The sequence below is a fragment of the Miniopterus schreibersii genome (assembly GCF_964146895.1).
Source record: "Miniopterus schreibersii genome assembly, chromosome: 12".
Lineage (NCBI taxonomy): Eukaryota > Metazoa > Chordata > Mammalia > Chiroptera > Miniopteridae > Miniopterus > Miniopterus schreibersii.
In genome coordinates, this window is record NC_138112.1 from 57951816 (window position 1) to 57964541 (window position 12726).

Sequence of the window (12726 nt, forward strand, 5' to 3'; positions counted from 1 at the left end):
AGCCAGGATGGAAAAAATGCCCCATGAAGACAAAGGAGGGTGTTACTAGAACACACCATTCCCAGAGAAACCTAGCATTCGGCAGGACTGACTTCTGGAAATCGCAGGCCAGCCTTGGGCAGCTCCCGGACTGGTCAGGCCTACCTCAGAGAGAAGAGGGGGGCACTCTTCCCAGATCGCTTATTTGCAGAATGAGAGGAATGTTAATTAATCCTGTTATCTGAGCCGAATACTTTCTGGTTTAATTTCTCTGATAAAACCTTCCTGAATGGAGAGTTCTCAGAATACCAAAGGAGGCCTTTCTTCGGGATTCCTGAGGTGCAGTGAGACCTGGAAGGGTGAGGGTGGGGAGGGTAGCCTTTCTGGCCCCAGAAACTTCGAATTCAACACTGACTTTGTCTTCCCAGTATTCTGACTGCAGACCCTTTACCATCCAGTCTCCTTGCTCCATTAAACATGACTACACTTCAGAAAGGAATGGGAATATATAAATTCATTGAAAGAAGGAAGGAATGAAACAAAGAGAAAGAAAGAGAAAAAGAAAGAAAGAAGAGAAAAGAAAGAAACCCTAGTTCAAAATCTGTAAGGGGGTACATGTAGGAAATTAAAAATTCAGAACATGGAGTTACCTAGAATTTTTGCACCAGATTTAATAATCATGGAATCGTTGTGCACTTACATGTGCCAGGTACTATCCTTATGGCTTTACAGGTTCTATGTTTGTAATTTACTCTGAAACATTTCAGCTTAGACTGTGTGACATTTGGGTACATTATTGGAAGTGATAGCACAGGACAGCCAATCAGGCGTCTGTTCTCGAGGGGTGGTCAGCTAGAATTATACCAGAAAAGTCTCACTCCAGAACAGGCCATTTTTAATGTTTTGGCTGTCTTAACCTTGAGAAATACCAAATGTCTTGCCAGTTAGCAAACTAAGTGTCGGAAATGGGATTTCACTGATGACATTAGTAGCATGTTTATAGGTTTAGTGGATATCAGAAAGAGGCTCTCAACCACTATTGGTGGGTGGTGTTCGAGATCTGTAGATTGGCTAAAATGTCTTACTATTGATATCTCCACCCTTGTGTGAAAAGTATATAAGAATTCAAGTCATGATTGTAAATGGCCCTTTATCTAACTATTTGAAGAATTTCTTTGTTGTCTGAGGGTTGCACAGTCGTATCTCTGAACTATTGGGGACCCTTTCATGTGTAATAAAATAGGACAACATGCCCAAAATGGAGCTGTTTATGCTAAGCCGCATGCAACCAAACCAAAACTTAATTAGTTTCAGCTCTCCTAGAAATGGAATCTTAAATCAATCAGAAATCACTTGATCAGCACTGCTGGATAGACCCCTCCCAGGTCCTAAAGGAAAATAACCTTGAAATAACCAACTGGCTTTTTGCCTAGTATAACTTCCTTATATCCTTCACCCACCCTTCTGCCTGTAAAAGATTCTGCCTGATTCAAGTTGATTTTTGCTTAAATAAACTCTTAAGGTTTTTAATATGTCTCAGTTTATTTTTTAACACATGCAAGGTGGTGGTTGGTCTGAACAGCTAAAAAAACAATTAGAAGGGACTTAAACTGAGCACATAGAACAGGTTGTAGAATTTATATTATTCCTGTTCACTGATAAGAGTTTAGCAAATGTTGGCAGAGTGGGGAAGGAAAAATACTTTCCTCTATTCTATTAGGTTCAGTATCTGGGGTATGTGAATTAAACTGACCAAAGACATATTAACAGGAAAAAAAGTTTATTCTGTATATACATGGGGGGGGGGGTTTCACAAAAAAGAAGTAAAAACTCCACCAAAGTGGTTGGACCTAAGAACTTATACCATTTTAACAATGGGTGATAAATTGTGGAGAAGTGACAAGACCTTCATCTTGCGAAAATGGGTTTTTAGGGGTGGTAAATTGTGAAAAGGTAAATATATAGGGGAACCAATGGAAGAGAGCGGTTGTTTGCAGACTCAAGGCTTACTATAATTCTGTGATGCAGGCATTATTATTACCTCCACGTCCTGCTAAGAAAACAGGTCTGGAAAGATTGAGACACTCATCTAAGGATACAGAGTCAGAATATAAATCTAGGTCATTTGACTTTAAAACCTGTGCTTTTTCCACCACATGGAAATAAGATTTACAATTTTTTTCTTGGTTTTACAAATATAACATGACCACAAGGAAATTGGAAAACATGAATATATAAAATAGACTAATTCTTCTACTCAAAGAAAACCATATTAAACTTTGGTGTAATACTTACAGAAATTTTTATGCATATTTATTTGAGATTATACAGTGCTTATGTTTTTATCTTGCTTATTTAACATGTTGTAAATATGTCTTTATATTCTTAACAATTCTTCATTAACATCATTTTAAGGTGAACATAATATTCCATCCTATGGCTGTGTCATACCACCTGTCAGACAGTTAACTTTGTTCTGATTTTTTACTACCATCAATAACAAGATGGCCATCTATGAAGCTAACCTCTTGTTTACATTTCTTACTATTTCTTCAGGGTAGTTTCCTGGAAAGAAAATTTCTGGTCAACAGGCAAGAACATTTAATAGATATTATGAAGCATTAAACTAGACCACAGTGTACTCTGCCTTTGTAAATAACAAAGACCAACATTACTTTCTAAGACAGATTTAAAATCAAGATAAATTGAAACTGAGCGTTTTGACTAAGAATGGACTCACCAGCTGTTTCTTTAGTGGTTTATTTAGTGTTACTTTTCTAACCAGTAGGGGGCAGCACAAACAAATACCATCAGAGATCCTCCTTGGCCGTGGAACTTGACATTTTTGTAGCATGGTGATCTTTTTTTTTTTTTTTTTCCAAACTTCCTTTGTTAAAATTTAGTAACAACAAAGTCATCAAATTTACAGGCAAGGGCCAGAGAGGAAAATCTATTTGACTTGAAAGATTTACACTTTTCAGGAATGCTCTGGAAAACTGATCCAGGAAGCAAAGGGCTAAAGAAAAGAAGGCCTTTGCAACATGGCCTTTGCTCCAAAGGCTAGGAAAGCAAGTCAGGGTGAGAGCAGCAGCAGAAAGAATGGTGTTGGTCGGTGGGATTGATGGTGGCATTCTGTGCCTGGCGAGACGTATCTGAGGGCAGGGAAGTGAGTTTATCATCCCAAACAGGATAGTCAGAGGAAGGAGCCACATGACAGCCAGCCCGGGGAAGACCTCTGGACCGGCAGGCACAAGGTCAGTGATGCAAGGAAGGGAAGTGTTAATGAATCACAGAGAAATATGCTGTGTCTGAACTAATGACAAGGGGCGGGCTAAGCCTCAATAAGGAACATGATTGTGATATACCTGGAGCCAGGGCTGCTGACCTGAGAACTGGGGGCCGTGGAGAGCATCTTCAGGAAGTCTGTGCGCACCCTGAATTTATGCAGAACTCGTATAGAAAAATAGACACAGTTTTCTGGGGGAAAGAACTGTAGCTTTCAGAAGTCCATGACCCGCAAAAGGTTAGGAACAAGTGATCTGTGTATATTCCCTCCAACTCCAGGGTCAAAAACACTTTCTCCCCTGAGTTGAACCCTTTCAGCCCTGTTCCAAAGACATGTCTTTCCCTACAAGTGGCAGATGCCTAGATGGAGTGGCGGGTGCACCAGCTTAAGACCTGGGTGATGGAGGGCTTAGCGAGAGGTGTGGGTGGGTCAGATGATACACGAAAGACCCTAGGCTGTGCACTAGGAGAGGTCAGTGCAGGGCACAAATGGAAGGTGACATGATTCACAAAGCCTGGAGCTTCCCATCTCATCTTTCTTTGTACCCAGATCGTGCTCCTCCTTCAACCGACTCAAGTCCCGCTTCTCTGACCCCTCAGCCATCTGCCCTCGCAGAACGTTCGGCCTTTCTGTCATTATTGCCCACTTGGGCTGGTAACACTATGCCGTGTGGCCTCGTATCATAAATGAATCGTTTCACAGGTGTGTGTCATGGCCACAACAGAAAGTGAGATCCCAGAGAGCTGGGGCTTTGTTTTCTGCATTTTCAAGTGAATAATTATTAATAAGAAATTAATTGGAAACTAATAATAGATGCTAAAGTCAAAGAGATTGCTGTGCGTCAGATACGGTGTGGATGCCTTCGCATAGAATTAAAATTTAATAATATTCCAAAATCCCTATAAAGTAGGTATCAGTGTTCCAGCTTACTGGTGAAAATGGGGTTTAGGAAAGTAATTATGAAGCTGTAGTAATTGAGTAATTCAGTACCACCAAACGATATTAAGGGACTGATTCTTTTAGTCTCAGTGCCAAGCACACTGTGAGCGCAGAGTAAACGTGAAGTAAAATACCTTTAGCACCCCTCTCTGATGAATTTGAGATTTTAAAAATTGTTATATCTAAAAGCATCTAAGTTAAAAACAAAAACCAAAACCCGACAAACCATGTGAGCTTGCATTTGGTCCTTTGTGGCCTCTGTTTACCGAACAGGCAGAGACTCACCTGGAACTGAACCAGGGCCAGCGAGGGAGGGGAAGCAGGAGGCCCTGGTGGGGCTCTGGTTTCCTGCGGGGAAGGCCAGGGGCTGAGTGTCCCGCTTCCTTCTGGTCGATTGTTCATAGGAAGGAAGGAAAGGGACCTCTGTTCTTTCTCTAGAATCTCATGATGCCAGCAAGAATATTGATTCCCCCCCCCCAAGAAGCCCTCCACCAAGAGCCCCTACCTGGGGGCTCTTGAAGGGGAATGGGGGGTCCTGGTGGGGTGCAGCTTCCTTTATTTCCTCCCTGATGGCAGCACATGCAGGTTTAGCTTATCACTTTTTTTTTTTAACTCAGCATTTTTGAACCCTCCACTACACAAAGCATCTTGGGGGTAGCCCAGGTGTAATTGGGCTCACTCTTTCATTAAATAACCAGAAAAAAAATATGATGAGACATGCCCATCCCCCCAGAAGGTTCAGCAAAGGAGCGTGGCCTAAACCATTTCTGGCTCTGACCTCCTGCCACCTGCTTCCTCTCATCGCCACTAGCCTCTTCCTCATTGATGCTGGAGGCCACTTTCAGCTCTCTGCACCATTTAGCCCCCAGAGTAATGAGGTTATATGTAATTTTCTCTCGATGTTATTTCCCATATTCTGGGGGGCTAAGAGAATTAGTTACATCACAGGGCAAGCACACTACCGGCAACATAGTAAAGTGACTAAAAGCACAGATTTCCAAGTCAGACTGCCCCGGTTCAAATCCCAGGCGTGCCTCCTACCAGCCGTGTGGTGTCAAGTAAGTCACTTAACTTTTCTGTGCCTCAGTGTCCTCATCTGTAAAATGGACATAATAAATAATACCACTAGGATTGTCGTGGGGATTAAGTACGTGTGAGGAGCTTAGAACCCTGCCTGGCACATAGTAGGCACTAGGTAATCAGCTTTTCAACACCTTCCGTAGCATCTGGCACATCTCTGCCTCTGACCTGGCCAGTTTCTGTGTGGCCGGAGCCTGTGCCCCACCTTACCTTGACGAGCAGCCGCTTACATTTTCTTACCTTCCATGATTCCTGGGCCTCTCCAAAATGCATATGACTCAGGCTGCAAAGGAAGATGGACAATTCTTACTTTATTATGGACGACAGTTTTAGCTTCCTTTATTTCTGCTTCTTCCTTCCAGGGTGAGGCAGACAACATTTTATACCTAAAGGCTTCTCATCACGCTTTTCTAAATAGAAGATCAGTCTCCTCCTCCTCACTCCCCCACCGCTGGAACAATAGACAATGCCCCTCGCTGTGTTCATGATGCAGAAAGACTGTGGTCATCGTGTTTTAATAAGACTTTAGCCTTTGCAGGGGAGGAAAAACATTTTTTCTGCCCTCTCAGGCTCTGAGACTCGGGACTGGAAATTTAGCTGACAAACGACAGAGTAACAGGGGAAAAGCATACACATTGTATTTGATATTAATATTTTTACATGGCAGTGGGTTTCATAGAAGAGAAATGATCATTTCAAAGAAATGGATTCAGGGGCTGATATACCATTTTAACAAAGGAGAGAAATTGTGGAAAAGAGACTGGACAAAGGAAAGGGGTGTAGGCTCCGAGGGGTGGTAAACTGGGAAGGTGACTAGGAAATATATGGGGGAGGCTAGTGGAAGACAGGGTTATTTTATTAAGGGTTAGCTGTGAAGGCTGCGCTCATTGTCAACTCCCTGTCTTGGGTAATAAGAATGTTCATGTCTTCCTGGGCCGGGAGGGCACCCTGCTCCTGGGAAACTAATGCCTTGCTTTTGGGCAGAAAGGGGTAGTAGAGTAAGAGCAAGAAAGAAGCAGTTCTGCTGGCTTTGGGGGAATCACCATGAAGAAGGATCCTGAAGCATCAGCTGCTTTTAGGGAAGGTGGAGAGAGCATGACAGGGAGAGAAAACGTGCCTCAGGTCACACGTTAGGGGCTGCTGGGAATCCAGGTCCAGCTCCTGCATCTCTCAAGGATTTCGCTCTGGAGAAAGGGGGGTGGATTAGGAATTTTGTCCTGTAATTCAGGTGGTGATAAGAAGGGCCTGGGCCGAGAAAGAAGAGATTACAGAGGAGTGAAAAGAGGCAATTGCAAGAGATTCTTACAAGGAAACATAAAGCTTTACTTACAGAAGGATAAGGGAGGGAGGGAGGGAGGGAGGGAGGGAGGGAGGGAGGGAGGGAGGGAGGGAGGGAGGGAGTTCAACTTTCAGAATTTGTTAAAACCAGAGAATTTTAGAGCTGCAAGGGCTCACCCCTGCCCAAACACATCCCTTTTCAGATGAAAAGTTGAGCCCCAACACATTCATGTTAGTTCCAGGTAGAGCTCTGGATCCCCAGGCTGCATCCCCAATTTTCACCGGTTCCTTTCATTTAAATGACAGGCCAGTGCCAACAGTAGAACTTATCATCCCTGGTGCGTTTCAGCCACTAAGGCACCAGTTTTAGAAAGAATGGACTCTTATACCAGGTTTCTTAACCTCAGCACTACGGACATTTTTGTCCGGGTGACTGTTGTGGGTGACTGTCCTGTGTGTTGTAAGATGTTGCCCTTAGCATCTTCCCCTGCCTTCAGTCATAAAAATTAATAATGTTCATAGACATTGCTAAATGTTCCTGGTGGGGTGGAGGTGGGGGTGCCAAATCACCCCTGGTTGAAAACCAATGCCTTCTATCAGTGTTCTCACAATGAGTTCCAGCACTGCATGAGTGAAAAGCCCATAAAATCTTAAAGGCTGAAGGCCTTAGATCATTCATCAAGAGTTAAATGATTAATATTTTCCAAATAATCTTTAGAAAGGTGATTTGTTCATTCATTTAACAAACATGTACTGTGTGTCAGGAGCTGTGGAAGTCTTTAGAGACACAGGGATGAATGAGACGGCTTTCAAGGACTAAAGCCAGATAATGAGGTGACGATTCATGACCCTCCCTAGTTTTTAAAGAGTCCCACAGAGGGTGGGAGAAGGGAAAGAAGCCAGAGAACTCAACAGTTACGTGATGTGCACAGAAAACTTCATGCTGCTACAGAAGCCGATAAAAGGTTGGGCTGCTGAGAGTATGGACTTCAAAGTCTGATGCACGTGAGCTTGATATGACTTGGGCAAGTGCCTTTCTTAACCTCAGTTTCCTTATCTGTAGAATGGAGATAATAACAATACTCAGCTCACGAGTGTTTTTGAAGATTCAATACGATAATGCATGTAAAGCTCTTTGTGCAGAGCCTGGGACTCTGTAAACACTCGACAATCCCACAGAAGCCTCTAACCATCTTTCAGCTCATGCTCTAGGCAAAAGCACACTCACTGCCACCAAAGAGGGGAGTAAGTCACTGGGCAGTTATTTTAGTTTCAGCCACCTGATTGTCCCTTATTCATGGCTTGTTGGTTGTGTGTGTGCTTGGTTTTGAGGTGTCTTATGAGTATTGCTAAATCCTGTATTTCCTATATATGCACAAGAGCAATGAGAGTCTTGAACGTGCTACTTATGGGAGATGTTTGCTCATAATAGAAATAAAAGTAGAGATCAATTTATTAAATCAAAAGTCAGAACCTGCAGAATTTTGCATGTGCACTTGAAGCAAAGCATTGTACAGTGGGGACAATGATACATATAAAGTCCTTAGAAACAAACATGATACACAGCAGGGACTCAAGAAGTATCTTCCAACATCATTTTCATCATCATCATCATCATCATCATCATCATCATCATGTAGAAAAAAAGAATCCTAGAGTATGTCAAAAACGGTGAGCTTATGCACTCTACAGTTACCAGCCAGAGGCAAGGGAGAGCACAAGTGAACTAGAAAAAATCTCAAATATGCGGCTAGACCTGAGCACCAACCGCAGAAGCCTCATGCAAATTTAGGAGCCAGCTGGGGGCTGGAGACACAAGGCTTAGCTTGCAGAAAGTGGAAATTGCCACTTGGATGTTTGTCGCAAGCCACGAGTGTTCCGTGAAATTAAGGTTCCTTGGAATCTGTTCCTCATTAAAATGAATCTTGGGTGAGTGGGCATGGATCCCATAGATCTCTGAGACCCTTAGGAAAACCATCTGGGAACGGAGTGTCATTTGCCTCAACAGATTTCCAATGTGATCTATTTTAAGGAAATATGCCCCAGAGAGGAAAGTATGACCATAGCAAGGAGAAACATTAACTTGAGAGCATAAACTAACGCCTCTATTTCTTGGATTGTGAAGGGGAACTGCAAACTTAAACTCTTCTCGGTCACCTGAGATTTACAACAACTCTCATTTATTGACCATATCATATGTGCCAGACAGTGTTCTAAGCATATTTCATGGACTTTCACCAAAACTCTATGAGCCAGGTACTGCTCCGTTTCCACTTAATACATGTGGAAGTTGAGGCCCAAGTTGCTTAAGGGATCCACGCAGTCGGTTGTGCAAGCAAGAGGTGAGCTGAGCAGTCTGGCTCCAGAGCCCATGCTATTAACAACTGAACTTACAAATGGCCTTTTAACACCTGACCGATTTTCAAGTATAAAAGCTTCTGTATTATCATCCTACTGCTATCAGGGCAGCACCGTCACTGGCGTCAAGGAGAATTACGACCAAGTCAAAGGCATTTGATTTAGAAACAAGCACATCACTGACCCCTGAGTGCGTGAGTTCTGTAAAGCGCTGGGATGGCTTATGGAAGCCAAGGGAGCTGAGGAAAGGGAGGCCTCGGTGTATAGATCACTTCCAGGAGTTTGGCAGTAACGGGAGAGAAAAATAGAATTATAACTACAAGGAGCAGCCAGCCATGCGAAGGCTTGCCTTCTTCTCCCCAAGGTGATGGATACACGCTGGGAGGAAGGAAAGGGGGCTGGTAGAGGGGAGGATGAAGTTGCTGAGAAGGAAGGAGAGATGTTTCATGGGAACCCCTGGGAAGGGATGGTGCTCAGGGCACTAGCGGGAGGGCTGACGTCCGGCTGGATGTGGAGATGATTTGGGCTTTATGAGTTAATGATCGCCCATGAATCAGTAGTTAAATTTTTAGAAATCTGGACCCACACTGAACTGAAAGCCCACATTCTCCCAGTGTGGATGGTTCATTATCTAATTAGAAGAACTGGGTGTGCTTCTTGGAGCTGCTATGAAGTAGCTCTGTGGTCTTGGACAAATAAGTCACTTCTTGTCTCTGAGCCTTAGTTTCCTCATCTGTAGAATGGAAGACTTAAACTAAAGATCTTAGATCTTTTGTACTTGCAAAGTAGTAACTTCTAATATGTCTAGGACAATGTCCTGCCTCTTTAGGTGAAGGATTAATACCCTTACAGTGCGATTTTTATCTTAGAATGAGAGGGAGGCCACAGTCACTTCCCTCAGTGCTAGAGAGAGAGGTGCTTTGACCAGAATTGTAAGCAGACATGCATTATATTTATAAAGGTACATAATGTTCACTGAAATTGTCTAATTTGTTACCAGGATTCTAAAGGCATCATTCTAAATACTATAAAAACTTATGATCTTTATTAGCTATCTATCTATCTATCTAGCTAGCTGGCTATACATATATATATGTATGTATATCTGAGCCTCAGGAACGTCGTGAAATATGGCTAGCTTGTTGCTGGAGATTGAAGCATTGTCATTTGAATACACAGGCCCATCTATTAGTAGTGGGACTACTGATCTCCCCAAGAGCGTAGTTCTCAGGAAGGAGAACCAAATGGTGTATTTGTGTTGCTAACCATCAATCATTAACAGCGTCTAATAAGCAGAAATTCCCCTAGCCACCAGAACTATAAAATTCAACTCAGCAAGTGCATAGAGTGCCTACTATGTGTCGGACACCAAACAGGAAAATGGAGAAGGTAGATACCAGTTTTGCTGATCAAAGCCTGTAACCACAATAAAAACACAAAACAGGAAACCATGACAAGTATCTATCTGGTGTGCGACCATTAGGAACACAAGGGGTGCAACCCGTCAGCTAAAGGGGTGTGTGTGTTTGTGTGCATATGTGGTGTGTGGTCAGTGTGGATGGATAGGCTGATAAGGCAGAAGGCTTTGTGGTAGGCACCCACAGAGAAAACCTGCAAGAGTGATGGTTTTGTCTTGTTATGGATATGCTATTGCTCATGACCGTTTATCCCGGGTGTTCCCAGCAGCTCCAACACACACACACATGCACGCGCACACACTCCTACCTCTAGAGTGCCTTGGTGTGTACTCATGGCCCTAAGCCAGCCATTTGATTCAAGATGCAGGTGGTATACTCAGTAGCAGTTCTCGAGGTGTGGCCTGGGGACCTTTGAAGTTGCCCTTGGGACCTGTGCAGTCACACACAGGGCCCTGTGCTCAGTTTAAAGCTCTGTTGTGGCTGCCTTGAAATTCTTAATAACTTTTGAGCAAGGCACCCCACAGTTTCAGTTTGCACTGCAGACTATGTAGCTGGTCTTTGTTGCTTGATAGCCTTCCATGGGGTCCGTGAGCTCAAAGCTATTTTAACAATATTATTATTAATAATAATATATAATAATAATAGATATTTTGCCTTTTCCACTCTTGTTCTCACACAAGCACACAGTGGCGTTTTCCCAAGGCTATATGCCATAGGTATTGTCACAGGTTGAATGGAGAAGCAGATAGGAGAATCCAGCTGTTTTCTCTTCAGCCAGGCATTAGAGAGGCTTCTAAAAACCAAAAAAATGATTCCACTCTCCTCACTGTATATATGTTGCTTTTGGAAAATACAGTCAGTTTTCACAAAAATATGCTATTTATGTTCTTAAAATTGTTACTAAATAAATTAATAAATAGTTTAAATTTTTCTCAGTTTTAGTTTTTAATATATTAAATATTGATAGATATAACTCACAAAAGCTGAAGGTCTTTTGAGTCATCAACATATTTTAAGAGTATAAATGGGTACTGAGTTCAAAAAGCTTGAGAGCCACGGTTCCATAAATATTTACTATTTCTACTAGTAGAAAAGAACCATTAGGAGATGTGATCAAAAGATACAGTGTGTTTGTTTATACTTGCTGTATTAGGGTTCGCCAGAGAAACAGACCTTTAGGATGTGAATATAAATGGAGACTCATTATAGGAATCAGCTCACGTGATTGTGGAGGCTGAGAAGTCCCACGACCTGCCACCTGCAGCTGGGGCCCCGGCAGAGGCCGCAATGTGATTCAGAGAGAATCGTACGTCCCGAGATCCTGGAGCACCCGTGTCCAGGGAAGGAGAAGACGGCTGTCCCGGCTCAGGCAGAGAGCACATTCGCCCTTCCTCTGGTTTCTGTTTGTTTTTTGCTCTTTTCATACTCTCAGCGGACTGCATGGTGCCCACCGTCACTGGTGAAGGAGATTTTCTTTACTCGGTCTACCAATTCAAAGGCTAACCTCTTCCAGAAACATCCTCACAGACACTCCCAGAAATACTGTTGCATCCGCTATCTGGGCACCCTTTAGCCCAGTCACGGTGACACATGAAACTAACCATCACGATTGTTCATTTATGTAGGTAAAGATACATCTATTGAAAGATGAGGCAAAGACATAATCTTTCCCTCACCCTTGAACTTCTGCACAATTCCCCAAAGTGTCCTCTAACACAATTTACTCGATTTTCCTTGTTTCTCTCCTTTGTAGGAGTTGCGGAGTGGCAGACTTTGGGTTGCACCTCGCTACTGGAACTTTCTAAACTGGAATGGCTGCTTCGAGAGGTAGCGAACTCCTCTCTCCTCAAGGGGTTCCAGCAGAAGCTAGCTGCCCACTTCTGGAGGGGTGCTGGAGAGGATTCCAGCATGAGGCTGAGTTGGACAGAGCGACCTGAGAGGTCCCCGGCCCGTCTGGAATGCTAGTAAATGAGAGTGTTTTCCCTGACCACATCCAAACTCGCAGGGCTGAAGTAGTAATGAATGGGTACAAATCTTAAAAGGAAAAAAAGAAAGAGAGAGGGAGAGAAAAGATATTCTGTCAGCCCCAAAGCAGTGGACTAGACCCTGGCGGTTCCGGCCTTGCACATGACAGGGCACCCACTGGAGCCTGGGAGAACTTTCTCCAAGTGACGCAGGTACGTGAGGGAGAGCGCAGGGCAGGACACGGTGGGGGTGGAAATGACATGCTCTGGTTCTCGTGGCGCTGACTCACTGAGATTGACATTTTTTAAAGTCACGGATCCCTCCCTTCCCTTTCAGGAGCCCCTTTCCTCTACTTTTAGCAGCAAAGTGTTCACGTGCTTTCTCCCCATTTGCTCTTTGAAAATCCATCTTGTACAGGAATGT

General features: G+C 43.4%; 1 long non-coding RNA gene across 1 annotated transcript in view; it reads right to left on the reverse strand.

The window, feature by feature from the left end:
- LOC308565096 overlaps nt 1-12726 on the reverse strand; it is a 37633-nt gene that overhangs the window by 15192 nt on the left and 9715 nt on the right. The window contains exon 2 of the long non-coding RNA XR_014000007.1: nt 5525-5567. This is a non-coding gene — a long non-coding RNA (uncharacterized lncRNA). The remainder of the gene's footprint in view (nt 1-5524; nt 5568-12726) is intronic.